Here is a 21621-nt window from a genome sequence, read left to right on the forward strand (position 1 = left end):
GTATTCTCCCATCCGTAAAACCCTTTCTCAAAAGAAAAACACGTAATACGCAGGCACATACTACTGAAATAATGAGTGTGGTCTGCCAGCCACTTCTTTCTGTTTAGTTTGATTTGGTTTGGTTTTAGATTTGATTTGAGATAAGATGCCGCTATGTGTATAGTTCTTGCTGGCCTGTAACAACTTGCTGGCCTTGAACTCACAGAGATCTACCTGCCTCTGCCTCCCAGCTGCTGGAATTAAAGAAGTGCACTACCACACTCAGCACCAGCCATCTCTATTTTGTATCTATCAAAACTCTTATCTCTAGAGTTTTCCAGACATGATGAGACCAAGTTAAGCACCTTCAACGCCAGTAGATGGGGATGAACTCCTGGGGAGCTTCTCAGAGCACTTCTCACTCAGGAGGCGCTCTGCTCTGTCCTAACACTAGTAGAACGGTGTGTCACCTGCAGACAAACTCCTCTTTCCTCTCTCTCTCTCTCTCTCTCTCTCTCACACACACACACACACACACACACACACACACACACACACACATCAAGCTTTTATCCCTCCCGCCTGGGCACACTTGTCTCAAAACCCACTCATGTGCCCTTCGTGAGTGGGCTGACTCCCCATTTCATCTGAGAGTGCTCAGAGTCCACACTTCATACTGGCCGATGTGAATTCGGCTGGCACTGGTACAGAAACAGCCCACTAGCCCATCTCCGCACACAGCATCTCACTCGGTGTTGCAAAGGACCTGCAGCACCCAGGCCCTTATCTCTATTTTATGGAGAGAGAAACTGAGGCACAGACGGCTCTTCTTCTCAGAGCTTTGCGGATCTCCCCAGAGGGCAATGAGAAACACTATTTTCAGTTCTGCAGATGCCATCCTGGACAATGAGTCGGGATGACTGGGTTACTGATTTCACTGCGGCGTCTGCCTCCCAATAGTCGTGAAAAATACCCTGTTTTCAGGCAGCCAGACCCGGGAGAAGCTGCAGGCCCTGCTGCCGGGCCTCCTGTCCACCCTACACTAAGCAGCTTTAAGGGGAGATAAATGGGTGTGATTATTGGCTCAAGTGAGGGTTAGAGATTATCTGTGGATTTTTCTCTCCCCTTGTGGCAGTCACAATGGAGAGGGGATTAGCTGTAATTTCAGGGCCCAAGGGAGGGGCGCAAGCACCTTGGCAACTCACATTCTTCTAAAGCTTGAGAGTTAGTGGAGTTGAGGCTTTAAGTCAAGCTCTTTGTCCTTGACCAAGTCCCTTCCTTGTGGGCCCATTATTTTCCTCTACACAGGGAAATAGAGACCTACTGTACCAGTCAGGGTCTCTCCTAAAGGAGCAGAACTGAGAGGGTGAATATATAGAGATGAATATATATTAAGGGACTATTTCCTATACTGGCTTATGGAATGTGGTCCAGGTAGTCCAACGATGGCTGTCTCACGACAGAAAGGCTAAGGATCTGGATGGAGATTGCTCAGTCCTTGAAACTGGATGCTATCAGCAGTACCAGTCTAGTGCTGGAGTCCCAGGGAAGTCCTAGGGAGCCGCTGGTCTCCATATACTGGGAATCCTGAAGAGGCTGGAGTTAATGCTGGCTGCCGCAACGTGATGGCAACATGATGGGTGAGCTACCAGCTGGAGCAAGGGCAAGCAGGTAAGAAGCACAGCTTCTGTTTCCCATGCCTTTTTACACCGGCTGCCATCAGGAGGTGTGACCCAGATTTAGGGCAGATCGTCCTGCTTCTGATACTCTCATTAAGAAAACCCCTCACAGGTGTGCCCAGTTGCTTGGGTTTTAGCTGATTCCAGATGCAGTCAATTTCACAACCAAGATTAACCATCATGTATGCGTGGGTTTGCTCGTTCTTTCCCATCAGAAGAGAATCATTGCCCCAAGCCCTGCCCCGAAGAATACAGCCATAAAGTGCTGTGTCAACCCTGAGCAGGAACTTACCTACCTCTCCGCTGCTCTGCGACAACACCTTGAAACAGCAAGTAGATTACCATAAGCACCAGCAGCGACGTTAGTGATCTCTGTTCACGTGTGAGCACTTCACGGGCGTATTATCCTTCTCGATAAACAATTCTAAGAAATGCATTCTATTTTAGTCTCGTCGTCTATATGAGAAAGCTTAGCTTCACACAGCTTACCTAACATCAGAAATCAGCAAGAGTTAAAACTAGCCTAGAACACAAGTCAGAGGCGGGCCTTTAGCTTTCTCTAAATGTCAGAATTGCATGTGGAATGGTCTCTGAAGGGTATGCTACTGTGGATTTGAACTGGTGTCATGAGACTAATTTTATGCAATTTGAATAAGCAGTCACTATATTGATACTTGAGCCCATCTCTTCATCTGTGAACTAAGGATGAGAGTTTTACCGTCAAATGCCCATTTTAATATTTGAATGAGATATAATATACATGTTAAAGAATTGCATTTCCCTTTTTTTCCCCTCTCAAAAATGAATATAAGTTGACTTGCAAAAACAGTGACACCCGGGACTTAAGAACATCTATAAAGGCCTGGAGAGATGGCTCAGTGGTTAAAAGCACTTGTTGCTCTTACAAAGGACCTGAGTTCCGTTCCCAGGACCCACATGGGACAGCTCACCACTGAATTTAACGCCAGCTCCAGGAGATCTAATGGCCACTGGGCACCTACCTCATGTGACACACACCCAAGCACAAATACATGAACAAAACATGAAATACTTTTTATAAAGACTTGTCAGATGTGAAATGGATAATGGTGGGGATCCCTGAGGTGTGGTATATTGCTGTGATGGAGAGCGCCTAACAGGAAGGTGGAGAGGGCACACCCTACCTGACCAGGACTCTAGCAGCTGCTACCGACAGTAACCCCAAAACCCCAGGTAGCACTGTGGAAGGTGGCACCTTGTGGGCAGGGTCCCGGGAGAATCTGTGCTGGGAAGGAAGGGCTCGTGGGATAACCTTCTTCCTCCTGTGGGAACCCAGGGTTTGCCCCCTCCAGGTGCCAGCTCACTGATCTTGATTCCCAGCCTCCAGAATTCATAAAATCAATTTCTACACCTTTGTGAAATTCCCCAGTCTCAGATACCATAGCAACATAAAGCAGACTGAAAGAGCGGGTTCAGGGGTAACACAACAGGCTCGGTTCTCGTGGAGTTGAGATTCGGTGAAAGGACAAGAAATGAAGAATAAGGGAGCCAGCGTTTCAAAGAGCGGAAACTATCATCAGAACTAAAATGAGAGGTAATCGTACTGTGGACCGGGTGAGAGGAAGGCACATTAGAGAATGTATGCAGGTCTGCCTTCTCCTGGGAGACACCTTTTCCAGTCCGAATGCTGAGGGGTAATCTTCCTCCATGACTCCACGCCGACAATGAGAGATGCCCAAGGACTTGCAAGACACTGAATGGCAGGTGTACTGCAAAGTGAGCTATCCTGACCCCAGCCGGCCCTGCAAGCCAGCCAATCCCAGAGCACTTCCAGGAGGGATGGAGCCAAGAGTGCCATCAGCACAGCAACCTCCCTTTTAAACCATAAACTCAAACGATGCCATAGGATGTGATTGTCGCATAACAGAGAACACCAGGACTAAAATCCAGGAGCCAAAAGATATAACGCAGCAGAGAAGCCCAGGCCTGGCTGGGTACTAGGAGACTGGTGCCAACATGCCTTTCTGTAGATGGCAGGGGAGAGGAGCGGTGATCGGTCAGCAGCCATTTTGGAAAGCTGAATCCCAACCTCTCTGAGGAGCTCAGAGGCGGGAAGCAGTAGCTTGGTGCTTTCCAGAGTAGGCGTTCTAAAGACCTGTGTGCCTCTTCTCACGCACTGTCGCTGGAAGTGGTCACCTCTAACAAGACGCCCTGTGCCCAGTTCTTCAATCCCCGCTGCTCTCTGGGCACCCGCATAGGCCCAGGTTTGCTGCCAGGGATTATATAAAACCAATTAAGAACCACAGGCATGGTACCCTCATGGAGCGTCCGGCCCGCATCACCTCAGAGTGACGTGCACAGCATCCGTAGAAAGCACTTTGCAAATTGCAGAGGACAACGCTGAAACTGTGGGGTGACCGAGGACAGGACAACGGCTGTCAAAGGTGGAGTCCTTGCCCACCAGCGGGTCCCCGCTGCCTGTTCTAGTCTGACCGCCTCCTTACAGCCTCTTCATGATCATACAACTTGTAACACATAACCCCATGCACATATAACAATCCCTTCATGTTCATATCCAAAGGCCCTTGGATATTCTGTCTCTATCTGAAACACTTGCCCTTTGGGTCTGCTTGGAAACACCCCTACTTGGTCCTTAAAAGTTCACTTTTAGCCTCTGTAAGCACCCCCAAAGGTAGTGTCAGCCTCCCTTCCACGGCCTGGCAGCACTCCCTACACCAAGTTTTCTCAATAGGAAATCCTATGCACAGCTTTTTTATGACCTAATCATCATATTCAAATCCCTGCTCACCAGAAATTCAAATTCAGTGGCTCATAATAGGTAAGCTCTCAAGCTCTGAGTCAAATAAACTCAGGGTAAACCCCATCCTGCTGCTCACCAGCTCCGTGATCCCAGCTTCCTTTGTAAAATGAGGAAGGGTACGAGGGAATGACTAGCTGAGACACAGCATGCAAAATTCCCACCATAGTTTGTCATATCCGGATAGCGCTCAACAGGTTCTAGCTGGTATTGACGTCTCACTTTCTCCTGATGTGGGCGTCTGTCCGTTGGCGTCTGTCCGTTTAGGCTGCCTGACTCTTCTCCTGGTTGAAAGTCGTCCTTGAGCTACAATCTGCTGTTCAACCTGTGTCTCCTAGTGATGTGAAATTCTGGAGGCAAAAAGTCGTTCCTCACCTCTAGATCCCAGCGTTCATCATGGTACCAGCAATAGTGCCGCCATTTACGAGCTGTTTGACTTTGGTCAACTTAGTCTGCTTCTGTTGCCCTCGATGGTTTGGGGTATAAAACAGGCAGAATAACGCTGTTGGATAAAGTTGTCACGTACATCAAGTGAGAGTGTTGGTGTGAACTGCCCTGGGTGGTAAGGACAAGGAAGTGGTTTTTCCTGATCTTGTTGCCCAGGGTGGGAAAGGGTTTGCTCAGGCCTGTGACTCTACCCACAACCACATATCTATGATTTCCCTGTTGTTACTGACCATGTCTCTAGGCTCAAGTATTAGAGACAGAATTCTCTTATAGGAGGCATTAGTTCACGATGGTTCTGTCCTCATAAATGGATAAATGACTATTGTCACAGAGCTTGAAGTTAGTAGTTTCTCTCTCAAATCAGGTGACAGTAGGTGGCTTGGACAGTTTGTGGGGCCACTGGCAGTGGGAACAGGAGCCATCCCTAATGAATGGTCTGGCTCTTTGGAGACCATTTCCTATGAAGAGAAATCTTGCTCAGCCTAGACATGTGGGGGAGAGCCTTGGTGATGTGACAGAATTCACTGACTTCCCATAGGAGGTCTTACTCTCTCTGAGGAGCAGATGGGGGGTGAGTGGGAGGGGAGGGAGGGGGAACTGTAAAAATAAATAAATAAATAAAAATTTAAAAAATTTAAAAATATATACATGAAGTTTCTCTCTCTTTCTCTCCCTCTCTCTCCTTCCTTCCCTCTCCTTCCTCCTCCCCCTCTCCCTATTCCTCTCTCATTTCCTCTCTCATGAGATAACATAATGAAAAGACCCTTGCCAACTCCTCTGCTTCGGGCTCTCCAGCCACTTGAACAATGAGCCAGTACATTTCTGTTCATGATAAATTGCCCAGTCTGTGGCATATCCCATTAAAGCATGACAAAATGGCCTAAGGCCCTCTCCCAGCCATGTCTTCCCTTTGTAAGGATGTCTGCTCTTTTCAAGACCTCTCTGGTGACTTCTGGCCCAGAGGTGATTTTGTAGTCACCCACACATCAGGAAAAGGGGACTGTGATGTGCAGACTAAGATCTATCCTGCCCAGAATGCTGACAACTGACCTCACAGCAGGCACAGATGGCTGGAGGTAGAGAGAAGACCAAGCCTGGTGGCACAGGCCTGCACTCCCAGCATTTAGGAGATGGAGGTAGGAGGAGAGGCCAGCTGTGCTACACGAGACCCTGTCCCCCAAAAAGAGCATATGGAAAGATTTTGCAGGTTGTATACAAATTCGATGCCATTTGATATGAGACCAGTCCCCCATACATAACAAAGGATGTAAAATTATTTCAGAGCAGAAACTACTAAATAGTGGAAATGTGAGCCTCGTGAAGTATGCTCCAAAGTGAATGGGGAAAGCATGAAACCAGGGATGCTCAACCTTTCGATACTGCGATGTGATCCTGTTGCCTACAGAGGTGTTGGACACCCTTTGACTAAATACACGGTCACACAGCCTCTTCGAGGGAGTGGCATTTGAACATTGGAGCTAAAATTCAAATGACTAGAAGGATTCAGCCCTATGAGTCAAGATGATGAGTGTGACAAGCAAAGAAAACAGCAACTTCTACTTTTGAAGCAGCTCAAGGTGGAAATTGAGGTCACTGTAAGGGGAGTTGGTGACTCAGAGAAGTGTTGGCGCTAAGGCTGCCAAGTGGGGCCTTGCAGGCTGCAATAAAAATACAGAAATCAAATGAGCAGTCCCACGGAGAAAGGGGAGTTCCTCAGAGCTGTGCCTCACATTTGCTCCCTGACACAGCAGTTATAACTGAACAACTATTGTGTGCTGGGTGCTGGGGATCCCAAGAAAAATATGGATCCAGTTTCTACAAGACTGGTAGCTTGGGGTGGAGATAAGCAATTATAATAAGGCATGATCGGGCATCTGGTAGAGAGACTTACAGGCCGACCCGAGGCACAAGAGACCTCAATGACAGTGAGGACACCTTACCTTGCGGATTAAACCTAAATAGTAAGGTTTTCAGCAACAGGTAAAAGACTCAGGTGCAAAGGCCCTGGGGAAGTCTGCTCAGAACCAGCAGTCCTCTGTCGCGGTGAGAACCCGGGAGGAGATTCTGTCCTTTGCTGCTGAATGACCCTAAATATCCTATCTTCAGAAAGATTTCCCTAGGGGACGGTTAATGGCGTCCCAGAATGAGATGTCAGAGACAGAGCTGAGTGGAGTCTGCCATGGAACAGGTAAGTGTGAGGCGTATGTTGGAGTTACTGGTCACAGAAATGGAGAGAGGTGGAAAGAGATTTCCAAGACGGGATATCCTAGCAACACCCCCCCCCCAGCTCGCCGCATCCCCAAACTTCAAGGCAGAGCTGTGAGTCTAAGGAATTCCCCTGTCTCCCTCTTTCCCAGCCGTTTCCTTCTGCCACTCGCCGCCGTTGTCCCAGCAGCCAGCCCCCGCCTCCCTTCTCAGGAAGCTCGGGTCTCCCTGGGTTCCCGCCTGCCCTTGGGGGAGGCCTCTGTGCTGTGTGCCCTGCGGCTCGGCCAGCTTTCGGGGCGACAGGAGAGGGGTTCTGCGCCCCCCGCGTGGCGCGCTAAGCTCGGCAGGAGGGAGCGTCTCGGCGGAGGAGTGAGGAGGACGGGAGGGAGAGGCGCGCTAGAGCCTCGGTCCCGGGCGCCCTGGTCGGCCGCGGAGGAACTGCTGCCTCCAACAGGTTCGTAGACCGCGCTCGTTCCGTATCGCCAGCCGAGCGATCGGGGAGACCCTGGCCGAGGGCCCGCGCTGCCCCAGCCCTGCGAGGCGCCGCCGCTCCGGCCGCTCCCTCCGCAGAGCTTCTCCCGCTCCCTTCAGCACCGCCCCGGGGACAGCTCCCGGCCTCGTCTGGGCTCCGCGAGCGCTGGGGACCCAGCGGCCCTGGGGCTCCGCGCGCTCGCACCCGCGCTCGCCCCGCCGCCCTCGCCAGCCGCTGTATCCTGGCGGCGGCGGCGACCCACAAAGCGCAGCGCCCGAGCCTGGGCGCCCCCGAGGCCGAAGGTTGCCCTGTCGGGGACTCCCATTTCTCCCCGTGCTGCGGAGGGGGCGCCCTGGACCCGGGCCTAGTCACCGCCGCGGCCCCGGCCTGGGTCTGCAGTCACCGAGGCCTGGCGGGAGCAGTGGCTGGGCTCAGCTAGGACTCGGAAAGAGGGTGGAGGAAACCGGCACGGGGGTGGGGGGGGGGGGTCCCCGGCTCCAGCGGGGCGGGCTGGGCCTAGTGTGCCCTGGGAGGAAGGAGTGCGCCGCCTCCCTTTCCTGCAAATGCCCACCCCACCTCCGTGCGGCGGACTTGGGGGAGACCAACCCAGAGAGCCCGCGGCTGCCCGCTAAAACCGCTGGCTCCGGCTGTGCCCCGAGCATCCCTAGAAAGTGTGAAGCTGAGTTTCTGTCGGGGTAGGGGGAAGGAGGGGGAAAGGGGCTGAGAAACAACAGGGAAGCCGCAGGAAGGAGCCAGGCAGCTGCAGGCTCCTCTCCCTCTTGCCCAGGGCTCCACCCCCACCTAAAGAGAAATCCCAGCTTGGCAAGGAGGGAGGGAGGCAGAGGCGATCCCGGCAGCAGGTTGCAAACGCGGTTTTGCTCCGAGAGACGACAATTAGCGAGAAGAGAGGTTGAGGATGAGAAACTGGGAGGTTCCCAGAGAGGGAAGCCAGCTCCTGGGCAGAAAATCAACAGTAGAAAAATCTCTCCGGGGGGTTTGAAGCTGGGAGGGCCCTCGTATCACGTGATCCTCTAGTTCTCTCAAAGACTCTACTGGGCAGACAGAGCCTAAGGGGCAAAGGTGCCCCCTAAAGTCACTCACCAATTGAGAAGTAGAATGGAGCCTAAAACTCAGGCTCTTCAACTCCTGGAACCTTAAGGACTTAGGCAAAGAAGAACAGGTGGCCTTTATTCAGAACCCAGCCTCAGCTCTGTCACCTTGTAGCATCTTGGCTATTCAAGAAAGGGTGACAGCATTACCAATACACACTATGTTGAGGTTTAATGTCACAGCTATGCAACGAGTTTAGTGAGGTGGGCGCCTGGCACATTAACACTGAAAAAATAAATAAACTTTGTAGCTATCATCATTACTATTATTCTGAAAAGTATTATTATCATCATCATACCATTATTTCTGAAAACATGTAATGAGGAGGATGGAGAAGCGCCCCAAGGATGCCACAGGCCAGCAGAGGAAGCGAAAAATAAAATTAAAACACGTCATGAGAAGTACTCGGGCTAGTAAACAAGGCTGTGGGACTTGAGAGGCAGGACTGTTGGATTGTGGGAGAAAAGGGATCGCAGACAGATGGAGCTGTGTATAAAGGCCTAGAGGTGTGAAATCACAGCCACCAGGGTAATGTCACCATGCCAGAAGGTCCCCAGGATGGGGACTGAGAACAGAGAACAGCAAGGCTGAGCCCAGGCCCCAAAGTGCCTTTCAGGATGGAATGTTTCAAGAATATTTTGAATAGACAGGGAAAGGGGGAGGCTAGGGATGTGGCTCTGTCATTAGGGCACCTGTCCGACATATACCAGCCCTGGGTTCAATTCCCAGCACCACATAGACCTGGCATAGTGGCAGACAACTGTGATCCCAGATGGAGACAGGATGATCAGAAGTTCAAGGTTATCCTTGGCTGGAAGTGTGTTCAAGGCCAGTCTACACTACAGGAGACCCCAGGGGAGGGAGCAGGGTAGGGGGATGAGACTCTCCAGCTTCAGTGGCTGGCCAATTAATTTTCTCTATACCCATACCCACTCTCATTTCACGCAAGCACACACACACACACATACAAACACACATACACATAAGCATACACACATACACATGAAAGCACACAAATACACACACACACACAAACACACACACATAAGCATACACACATACACATGAAAGCACACAAATACACACACACACACACACACACACACACACACACACACACTGACTTATTTTGGAAAAACAGTCCCAAGACATCATCTAAGACCTATTTTGTGCAGAGATATTTTCAATATCAATGACAACTTGCGTCACTCAGGTACCACACCACCTCAGGTGTCATTGATCTTGACCTTCCTGCATCCACCATTGAGTGATGAGCGAGGGATTAAAAACTGAGGACACTCCTGTCCTCAGCAGGAAGTTTTGGGGAATAAGCCCCACTGTGGTGACACCTGCGTGAGAAGGAGTTACTTGGGAGGAGAGGGGAGATGACAGATTGTACCGAGCCAGAATTGTGCGATGATGATACCCTAATGGCTACCAAGGCAGAGGCCATCAGCCACAATCCAGACAATGAGTTTCCCTTCCAAGTGGCCTTCATCATGAGGTCATACAGGTGGAAGGTGTGGCGATCAGTAAGCCACAGTCTACAGAAACAGGGGCTTCCCCGGTCCTGAGAGCAGGGCCAGGATCTTTGAACTTATTGTCCAGAGAGCTTTTCAGTTCACTGTTTTGCCTATAAAATTTGGCCTTGGGGTTTTCTGGTAGGTACAACAGTTCCTTCCCAGCTCCTGAAAGTAGGGCAGAGAAGAGAATCTTCCTGGTTTCCCACATGTGGTGGGTGACCTTTCAGGCCTGACAAGCTGCCTTTTCACGGGCTTTAGGAGTGATGTCAAGGCTGGTGACACCAGTCCTCCGGCCACCGTGCGCATCTCCCAGGTCACTGTTTGCTTCTTGTTAGCAAAGGGCTCCAAAGTTAGACACCCAGACTTCATTCTGGAGTTCTGCAGTTTCATTTAGTCCTGGAGGATGAAGCCAGAAAGAGAAAGTCTGTTTCTCCGTTTGCCCTGGATTTGGCCACACATCCCTCTGAGCTCCTTTGATGTGCTCAATGAGTAGTGTTTGGCCCCGGCCCTGGCGGAACTCAGCACTCTGTGTCTCTTTAGAGTTTAAAGTCTCTCCCGTGACTGATGAGATGTAACCGCTGTGTTGAGTGGATGTGCCCTGATTGGGTTCTGGTGTTCTGACTTAAAAAGTTAGCATTTTCCCTTCTCAGGGAAGCCACTGACCTGTGACATACTGTGAAAGATAATATCTCACAACTTACCCAAAGTTAAAGGAAGGCAAACAAAGAAACAGGCAAGGAGCTCTTAGCATCCCTAGTGAGGGAAGTCAGCAAAAAGCAGCCAATGAACTTGCCTCATGCCTAACATTAACTCTGCAGGCAGGAAAGCTGGTGGCGGATAGTGAGCGTGCACCTGTGAAGTTAGCCTGAATGAGCAGATCCGGGTGACCACATTCTCAGGGCCTAGCCAAATTGCCACGAAGAGAGCCTCAGGGGCTCTCTTCCTTCAAGACACTTAGTCACTGACAGGCTCTTCCACACCAGACACTGCAGGTGCCGGTGACAGACAGAACTAGATACATCTGACACCTGCTTTCCTGGGGCTCACATCCTCAGAGTAGACGCCATCATTAATAACAATCAAAGGTAAAGATGAAAACACCTAAACAGTTAGTATGGAAATGGTGACATGGAACTGAGGTCCAAACAACAGAGTCATGTCCTACTGTGGGTAAAAGCACTCTGGAAAGAGCAAATGGCTAAATGTGAGCCTGGGCTGGTTGGGGACAGGTAGGAGGTCAGTGTGTCTGGAATTGAGTAAATACACAGAGAACTGGCCATAGACCAAGGCAGGGAAGGGCAGGGCAGGGGTAGACAGTGCAGAACTTCCAAGCCATGGTCACAAGGTGGAGTTTTATTCAAAATACATAAAAAATGATAAAACTGATTTTTCTTTTTAAATAAGCTTCTGGTGGCTATGTGGAGAGTGGGTGGCCCAGGATGATGGGCTAGGAGCAGAGGAGAGAGTGGGGATGAGATTGCTCAGCACCCAGACAAACAGACAAAGATTGCATCACCACATGGTGAGGGCCAGTCTGCGACAGTGGCAGACAGGGGTACATGGCCTTGGACCTGGACTGTCTAGCTCAGATTCCAGCCCTCCATTGAGCAGCTTTGTGAATTAGGAGCTGATATCTCCCCTTGTGGCCTCCACTTCCTTATTCTAGAGATGATGAATACAAGTCCCTCCTTCAAGGGGATCCTGTAAGGATTAAACTGTGAAGCAATCAGAGAGTAAATGTGAGGGCTGGAGGTTGGCTCAGCCATTAGGGGCTTGCCTGGCAAGCATGAGGAATGCGTTCAGATCCCCGGCACTCACCATAAAGCTAAGTGTGATTGTGCGCACAAGCAATCCTAGTGTTGGGGAGGTGGAGACAGGAGGCTTCCTGGGCCTTCCTGATCAGCTATTCTAACCAAACCAATGAGAACCCCTGTCTCAAAAAAATAAGGCAGGAACCTGACATTGACCTCTGGTGCACATGTGTACACACACACGCACACACACACACACACACAGAGGCACATACATACACCACACATGCAAAAAATAAAAACAAAAAAAGAAAGGGCAGTGTGGGTACTTCTAAATAAAAGGGGACAAAAGAGAGAATGGGTGACCAAGATGCTGTGAGGGACCTGCAGTCACAGGCTAGGGGCGTCTGTCATGCTCTATAATCACTGGGGGCCATCAGAAAATTCTAAGAGGAGACCTGGTAGTGTAGGACAACAAAAGCCCAAGGCCCAGAGAGGGAAGGGAAGTAACCCACAATCACACAGCCGGTTACCAGCAGGACTCAGCCGTCTGTCTCCCCCGTGTAGGATGGCAACGGCAGGTTATGTTTTGATACTCAGTGACATCCTCAGAGCCTATAAGAATGCCTAGTATGTTCTCAGCCAATATTTATATAATACATTGCTGAGTCAGTAACCAAATGGGAGAGGACACATCAGAAACCTCGAAGCCTTGAGGAGATTTATGCATTTAAGGTGGCGAGGAAACGGCTCTCCTTAAAATAGATCAAACAGCTAGAGAGGTTTGTCTTGAGGGGGTTCTCAAGCCCCTCGAGCCCCAGGTTCTCTTGTGATGAAAGACACCGAGGTGTGCACTTTCCTAGCTGCCCCCTCGAGCCCCTACAAGCAACCCTTCATAGGGTGCAGAAGTTAATCTTGGTAACGTACCTACAAGACGTTGCCTGGACGTTCAGTGTTGTAATTGCCGATGCAGAGAAAAAGCATTTCTCCATTTGTGAGCGGCAGCCCTTTGTATTCCACAAAAACCCAGTCATTAGAATTCCTGTGGCTGACTCGTTGGCAAGTTGTGACAGCCAAGCAAGCAAGTAGGGTCTTTCAGTTCAAGCAGCAGATGGCTGGAGGGGACCAGAGCCAGCTCTCGCTGCTGACCGCCTGCTCAGAGCAGGGTGCGGGGCCAGGCACTTCTCCGACCTCAGAGAAGCCCATCCCATCATCTCTTAGCCACATAGCCAGTCCTGTCCTCTTCAGCCTCACGATCCAGAAAGTGGAGAAGGACTGGTGGGATCCCTGGGGTCACGCAGGCTCTGGCAGGCCACATACAAGTGTGTCTTCAATGCTGTCAATAACCCTGTAGAGTAAGTATTATCCTCCTGTTTCCCAAATGTGCAGACAGACACGGAAGTGTCTCCCTGAGCCATCCTTGGGGCAGAACAAGGATCTGGCCTTCACAAAGCTCAAGTCTAATGGGGAGAAAGAAAACAAACACTTTAAATCATTTTGCCAGGTTCTACAAGTTCTAAGAGGTTAAAGAAGGGATGTGTAACAGAAAGTGGGCCTGTTTAATAAAGCATCTGGCGAAGAATTCAGGAAGAGGTAGTGAAGCTAACATCTCAATAAAAGAAAAAGAAGAAGAAGCTGACCACAGGAAGCATGCAGGCATAAGAAGCAGAAAGGCCAGATGCCCTGGGTCAAGGAAAAACCCAGCAAGGTCGCAGGATGGAAAAGGAGTAAATAGAGGGGAAGTGGCCAACAGTGGGGGCCTCCCACAGCCTGGCAAGACACTCTCAAGGTCCCACCTCCTCACTCAAATCCAGTGCTCCCAGTCTTCTGGAGGCACAGATCTGGGGCCCGCCAAGGGTTCTCTACCACACACGTGGGCCCCACGGATCTTGCCCCAAGCCAAGCCACACACTTCCAAGTTTCCTTATGGACCATACTGCCCCTCTGATTTTGCAGATGGTGTTTCTCCCCATTCCACTGCCCTCTCAGTCTGTCTACGTTCCAGGCCCCAGTTCCTCTTCTCAGGGAAGCCCCTGCTATTCATGGAGAGGAGCACCCTTGACAAGCTGCGTTAGAGTGGGACTCACGCTGTGTTTCCGTCAACTGCTTTCTTAGCAGCTGTCCGCATCTCACTTCTAGAGACGGACACGGGTCCTGGGCTTCAACTATGGGCCAAGTCCTGATTGAGCCTCTTTGCCATCCTCTGTAGAAGGAGTCTATGACACTGGACTGGCCAGGTAGTGAGATGTTCAAGACAGGGTGTTGAAACTGAAAGCCTCCCTGGGCAGTTAGGATAACTCGCTGTGGATGTGTCTGCAGCCAACCTAAGAGCTGATGCTTTGGACTCCCACAAGCCCTGAGATGGAAGTTATCCTGACCTGCTCTCTGCCTACTCTCTAATTCACTCCACAGTTGACTAAGCACCTACTATGTGCCGGCACCTACTATGTGCCGACACCTACTATGTGTCAACACCTAAAGTACTAGCTGTTTGGGACACCAAGCAGTTAACTGTACCATCCATTTTTCTTCGTTGACTTCTTAAAGATCAGGTACTTGATCCTGCACCGAGGTGGCCCAGCCTAAGACACACAAATCACTGTCTGCACTTAGATGCTGTTCCTGGGCAGAATGTAGTCCCTCCACCCATCTGTTCCCTGAAATACACACACACATACACACACAACTCCACTTCCCCACCCCAGCCAATCAGAAAACAGTAACTTGGTCTTGGTTCCAATCCAGTTGCTGATTTTCTCAGAGAGTAGGGATCACATTTGTCCCTTTTTCGGCTGTGCCACGGCATTCGAACATGGCCTGGCCCTCTCGCTCAGCCACACAGTTCCTACTCAGGCACTCATTCATCAGACACCTACCAAAGTCCTGCTCAGTCCTGGACTTGGGGTGGGGCAGCCTGAAGGAGCTCCTTTTCTGACAGCGGGCTTCAAGGCTAGAGCTGTGTGCGGTCAATCAGGATCACACAAAGTGGGGGTCGGATGGATGCACCATCGTCCAAAGTGGACCTGAAGACTACTGGTGACAAAGGGCCTTGAGTCACCGCTGTGAGACTCCCTGCTTCACCACTTAGTGCCTCTGTGAGCCGGGCAGCCCTTCATCCTTCTGAACCTCAGTCCCCATGGTGATAAATGACAGATCCGCCCGCTCCTGGAGCACCGGGAAAGAGACCGTTATTGGAAAGAGGATAGGGAGAGAGTCCAGGAGGAAGTTTCAGGCTGTACTGGGAGGAAGTGGGTAAGCAGCCATTGAAGGCCTCTCCACAGCCTACATCGGGTGCTCAGCCTAAAAGGGGTCACCTTCCAGGCCCTGAAGTCAGCAGCTGGGGTGGACAAGTGCGAGAGTTATGGGTTGGGGTCCCAGCTCCACGGGTGCTTCTAGATACCTTCCTGTCTCTGTTCTCCAGAACTGACCTTTCTAATCTTCAATGTGCAAAGACAGCTCCACCAGACCATGAGAGCAGGCTCGGTCAACAAACACTGGCGGGGCACTGACCTTGGCAGACCTTGTGGAAGGTCTGGAAACAGACACAGACACACTATCGCCTGCCTTCTACGACAAGATTGGCACCCCAAGGCTAAAGTGAGGGAAGAAACTAGGATTTGAGGGGCTAGTGTTCTATGTGTCTTCATAGCCAAGATCCAGTTTACATGCAGGAATTGACCCTGCCAAAGCCCCATAATATGTGAGAGGGAGCAGAGGGTCAGGGATGTGCAACGGATATCCCCAAGGCCCGAACTGGAAACTAGACATGACTGTCAATAAAATGTGTCTGTTGACACCAATCAGATACTGGTGGCACCATCCAAGTGTTTTGTGAGCCAGTAAATAAGATGGGCGACTGCCAGCAGATTAGGGGAGAAGGAGCCAGGAGCTGGATCTGATGCCAGGCAGAGCCCCATCCCACCCAGCTCCTTGCTAGAACCAAAAGAAGCAGTGGCGGCCTTGGCAGGAGGTGGCAGTGGCTGAGGACACTGGGGTCTCACTGTTCACTTAGGAAGCCCCACCCCTGGCTACACTCTCAGTTCCAAATCCTCTCTCCTTCTCTAGGAAGCTGAACATCTCTGACATGCCATCAACCCTGCTTGGTGCGTGAGGTCCCTGCATCCCAGTTCATCCAGAAAGCACAGGTAAGGGCGCTGCCCAAGGTCATAGCCATGGGTGGCATTCAGGGAGCCTCTTGCCTGGGACTAAGATGAAGGGGGTCATTCTTCTGTTTCCAAGTTGGAGTGAGATGGGTCAGCTAGGGGCAGTGAGATGGCTTAGGCAGCATCGTTGACACAATATCTTATCCAGAGCTATCTCTGAAAGCCCGAGGTGAGCATTCCCATCCCTGCTTCCAGAGGAAAAAAAAAACTGAAGCTCAGAGGCTAGCCCAGTGTACAGGCCAGAGCTAGCCCAGTGTACAGGCCAGGGCTAGCCCAGTGTACAGGCCAGGACTAACCTAGTGTACAGGCCAGCCAGAGGGAGAAGGCTAAATCCCCATCCACTCTCCTTGACTGGAGCCAATGCACACAGGGGGACTCGGGTAGTGTTTAACAAGTGAATGAACAAACTGATGATTCATCTGTGGCAAGATAGGGACGACTGGACCAGGACCTGGCTCTCCTGTGACCGCCAGCTCCTTGTTCTTTCCACTGAAATATAGCACCCCTCCCTCTCCTACCCCATCCGCGTATCTCAGCAGTGTGTCCATTGCTCGGTTCGGCAAATACAGAAGGACCATGGATGGAGCAATCAGCCTCTGCTCTCTTGCAGGTTAGCAGGCCGAGCCTGGTCAGCCCCACCCCCAGCATCCTTCCATCCACATCATCTCTGCCCCGCCACAATGTGCGTAATTGTAAACTTGTTTCTTTAAATAAACTGTCTTGAGTTTCCTAGCAAATAGTCTTCTAAGAGGAGGAACGTCTCCAGGCCACCTCATATTTAGCATACAGTGATCCACATATTTGCACAGCGAGAGGGTGTATGGATACAGAGATCGTGCAAACGCTATAGATACCGTGGCTCATCCAGATGGGAGCTATTTACGATGCTGAGTCATCCACAGACAACGCCACTGAGGAATCCCTGGCTGGGCTCTGAGCCCCAGCACCACAGACCTCGTGGCTCTCTGCCTGATAGTCACAGGGGAGGGGGAGGGGGAGAAGGGGAGAAATCCCATCAGGTGGGTGTTTGGGTTATAAGAAATGAAAACTTTCTCGTTAGCATTTCCTGTTTCAAGTTAGTGTCCTCCACCCGGGGCGTTCCATTCTCCCAGGCCATCAGAGCCGACACTTCAATGTATAGGAAAGAAAACTGAGACCCAAGAGGGTGAGGGACCTGCCTAGTATCCCACAGAGTCAGTGGTAGAACCGATATCACCTCCACCTTTGTGGCCACAGCGTGGAGGTCTTCCTGCTCCCTGGTCACCTTCTGCAGATCCCTGAAGGGTAATCCCTGCAATCATGAAGACTTCTCACACTGCCTTCCTTGGATCCTCTAAGAAATTAACAGAACCCAGCTTCCCTGGGCTGCCCCAGGTTTGGACCAGGGCTCGCACACACTATTTTCTCAACACCTATAGCTAACCCTAACTCAATAGCAATTCCTGGGGAACCCTAGCTCTTGGTTTGAAAAAGCACCCATTATCCCCCACCCTCCCTCCTGTCTCTAAGCCAGTTCTCTATCCATATAAAAATAGGCTTCCTCCCACTTGCCACCCACTCCTGCCCAATTCTATAATGAATCAATTTTATTAATAGGCTTTGGGATAGAAACTTAACAAAGGCTTTTTGTGAAAGTCACCATTTATCTCCCTACATAGTTCACTCTACAGAATTCTAATAAAGTAGTCAGGTGGGATTCGGCCCCTCCATAAGATATCCATTAATCCTCTCTTTCCCTCCGTAGAGAATGTGTTTCTGTAAGCTTTGGTGACTACAGTCTATTCGGCTGTTCTAACAGGCAGCAGAGAGAGAGGCAGAAAGCGTGGCTTTGGCGTCAGGGCTGAGTTACATCCTAGCTGGTCACTTAAATGCCTCTAGATTTATATTGATTATTCAGAGACCTGGACAATTTAATTGTCACAGGGAATTAAATGTGGTGATGTCTGTGTGGTGCTGAGCACATCTGTACTAAGTGTTTAGTGAAGGCTTTGAGGAAATAAGCAAGCGACTGAACAATGAAGAAAAGACTCAGGACCCCTACACAGCAGACCCTAAAGGGGAAGGGGCAGCCAGCTCTGCCATCAGAGGTGCTCAGCTCAGTACTCCAGGAGGTGATTTGAGAAGGGTGATCGCAACTGTGACAGAGCACCTGCCTGCTACATCAGAGGCGACAGACTGTTTGGGCTCAGGGTTACAGAGATTTCAGTCCCCTGGGGTGGTGGGAGCTGGCCATCTGCAGCAGCAGGTGTGTGAGGTGACCGCTGCTCACAGTGAAGACTAAGACACACATAGGGACCTTCCACCAGGCAGGCTCCACCTCCTAAAGGTTATATAGCTGGGGACCAGCATTCAAACCACGACAGCAAACCTTTGGGAGAAGGCCAGAGGCATAGGATCCCATTCCAGCCTTTTGTGCATGGGAAATGTTTTTGCTCAGGGAAATTTTGAGACTGGAATCTTGATTCAAAGCAGAAACGTTTCTGGAGAGTTGGGAGTGCATCTTGTTCATTGCTGGACGCTTGTTCCCTGATGGTGACCTGGCTTAGTATGAGCAAGCAGCAGTGCACAGTAAGTGACTTGGCTGGTGATGCCTGACTTGGTGATGCCTTGACTTGAGCAAAGTTATCTAAGTGACATGGGAAGTTTTGAACTTAGTAATGTACATGGGTCCACCAAGACAAACCTTTCCAGAACTTGGGCTTAGCCTTAGCTGAGACCTGGTCTTCTAGCACAAGTGAGACAACCCCCCCCCCCCAAGATGATGCTCTGAGGACATTTCAGGACATCTCAGAGAGGACCAGGGCCATATTCAGGACTAAGGAAAATGGGTAGTTGTGTCGATATGGTCCAGGAGTACATTAAGGTGGACTATCATTTAGAAACATTTAAAATTGGTTGGAATTTTGTCCAGATCTGCTCATATTTTTAAGGCACTAAGTTCCTCTTTTTCTGGGCAAAGAGGAGCTTCATAGGGAACCTGACCTCTAAGTTAGGTGGTCAAACAAACTCTGCCATGAGAAGAGAAAACAGGCCGAGGTGGGGAGCTAGGCAACTGCTGGGTTACTTGGAAATGGCCCGCATTGGGAAGAAGATGTGGGGTCTGAGTGAGGTGTGGCTCTAATTTCAGAGTAAGTCAGATACTGCTGAGAGGACCAGTGTCTTAGGATCAGGGTGGGGATGGACATCGACCTCTGACATCACTGTAGAAGGCAGCCAGCATGTCTGGGGCACTTTGGCTGGCTCTATCTCAGTCACTACCCAAGATTCAACCAGAGTCCTGAGGAAGACAGGAACCTGGGGAGCAAATGAGCTTTGGGTGAGCAGGGGATGCTCATGGCTGCACTCTGGGCATGCCTGTGTCTGTCGCCAACACCAGTGAGACCTCATAAAAGGAAAATCTCCTAGTTTCCACGTCCCCTTTGTGCCTTCTAAAATACTAGATACGGTTGCATCAACAGGTGATGGATGAACAATGAGGTCAGAGCCAGGCTTGGAAAGCCAAGGAACTGTTTCAAGATGGCAAGACGGAGGATTTCAAAATTCTCAAGGTGGCCAAAGTCTAAAAGCAGAGAGGCCCAACCAGGAAGAACAGACGGACCCACAACTCACCCCTCAGGAGTCTACAGAGAAAGTTGAATTAAATAGAACCAAGGGACAGTAACAGACTATGGGTTTGAAACGATGTCCTTATGAGTTCCAGGCTTCTGAGAAAGGGTCTCATGAGACATTAAGAGGATGATTTTTGTGGAAGGAAAGTTACCCCCCACATACACACACACACACCCTGGATTCCTTAGCCATCTTAATCACAAAATCTCTGCTTGTATTTGTTTTATGTACTGGACTCCCAAGTAAACTTTTATTTTTAAAAGGGTCTTTGGATTTAAAAATACATATATTTGACAAGCAATGGAGTTGAAAAGGCCTAAGCACCCAGAGGTAGACAGTTGGATTCAAATCCAGCTCCATCCCTCCACACTGCTGGGACTTTAGGAAGGACTGTTCTGGTCTGTAAAGTATCCTCCCAGGGGTATGTGCCGCTTTAGCTGAGATGCTGCTGAATTCCTCAAAGACTCGCAACACAAGGTGGATGCCGTGTAAGATGACTTTAGGTGGTACAGAGATGCATATCTGTTATTTCAGCAACTCACAATCAGTGCACATGAGAAATATGGAAGCCATTTATCAAACTCTGATTTATGGAAATAATACAGCATTTTTCTGGGAAGATAACTTTGTGCATTTTAAAGAAGACAAATCAGTGTAAAGAGACCTGCCAGGCAAATGGATAGCACTTGGAGAGCAGAAATCACAGAGGGGGGGCATAAATAAAATGGGGGGGTGATCTGAAATAATCCATGTAAAATGCCAACCATGGTGTCTGTCGCTTAGGAGGGACTCAAAACTTTGAGTTCTTATTTCTGTCTCTCTACTCTGACTTTCATATGTCTGTGGACCTAGCGTCAAGCTCATTCACTGAGGCAAAGCAGGTGTCCAGTTCTAGGTTAAAGAAAAAACCGTATTCAAAAAAGAAAGTCAGTTGTGATGTCTCATTCTGGTAGAACGTGATCAAGAAGCAGGGACAAGAGGAACATGAGTTTGAGGTTAGCCTTGGCTGCATCTTTAGAGCCAGTGAGATAGCCCAGGGAGGGGAGATCCTTGTCTCCATGCCTAACAACCTGAGTTCAATCTGAAAGCATACATGGTAGAGAAAGAGACCCAACCCCCAAAGGTTGTCCCTCTGACGTCTACAGGAGCACACAAGCAAGCCAATAAGTCAATAAACAAATACATGAGCAAATAAATGACTGCAATTCTTTAAACTATGGACAGAGCCTGAGGAAGAACACCAAAGTTGTCCTCTGGCACACACATGCATTCATGCATGCACACACACACACACACACACACACACACACACACACAAATAACACTTGGAATCTTGAGTCTTAATCTGTCCCTGAGCTATCGGTGTGCTGTATGAGCCTGTCTCCAGCAATGCCGGACAGTGGCAGGGAGCCCAGCTCCTAGTCAGTCACCCAGTGACAAAGGGAGACACAACACTCCACCATGTACTATGCTGCTAAGCTTGGGCATTCCGCAAAGATATTTAACTGTGTTTCTACTTACAACATTTCCGATTTACAGTAAGGTTATCAGGATGTGACCCCATCATAAATCAAGAAAGATCTATACCGGATTCTTGCTTATATAATAGATCTCATGTTCCCTTTTTAAAAGCATGTCCACTTAAGATGAGAAGCTGAAACGCTTCTCTTGTTACGTGCAAACTGTAGAGCACTACAAGCAAAATGCACAGGAGTAAAAAAGATGAAGATATCCCTTGACTAAGGACGTACTAATGAAGCAGGAACGTTGTAGGGCCCCTCAACTTAAAGCCCATGCTAGCCCATTTGCAGGGATATCTCTCATTACCATATCTCCAACCTTCGGGGGAGGTATCCTGGAGGGGGTAATGCAGGCTCCTGAGAAGG

The 21621-nt window shown here is 49.9% G+C and overlaps 1 protein-coding gene across 2 annotated transcripts in view; it reads left to right on the forward strand.

Moving 5' to 3' along the window:
* The first annotated feature begins 6919 nt into the window (after positions 1-6919).
* Cplx2 (complexin 2) overlaps positions 6920-21621 on the forward strand; it is a 74186-nt gene continuing 59484 nt past the window's right edge. The window contains exons 1-2 of one of the 2 annotated variants that reach the window (XM_085699539.2): positions 6920-7090; positions 16029-16108. The gene's annotated coding sequence lies outside the window, so the exon portion shown is untranslated. Of the gene's footprint in view, positions 7091-7341; positions 7562-16028; positions 16109-21621 lie in introns of those variants that run through there. The other variant, XM_048447850.3, reaches the window with a different exon arrangement.

This window comes from Myodes glareolus, chromosome 14 (genome assembly GCF_982192425.1).
Source record: "Myodes glareolus chromosome 14, mMyoGla1.1, whole genome shotgun sequence".
NCBI classification, from domain to species: domain Eukaryota; kingdom Metazoa; phylum Chordata; class Mammalia; order Rodentia; family Cricetidae; genus Myodes; species Myodes glareolus.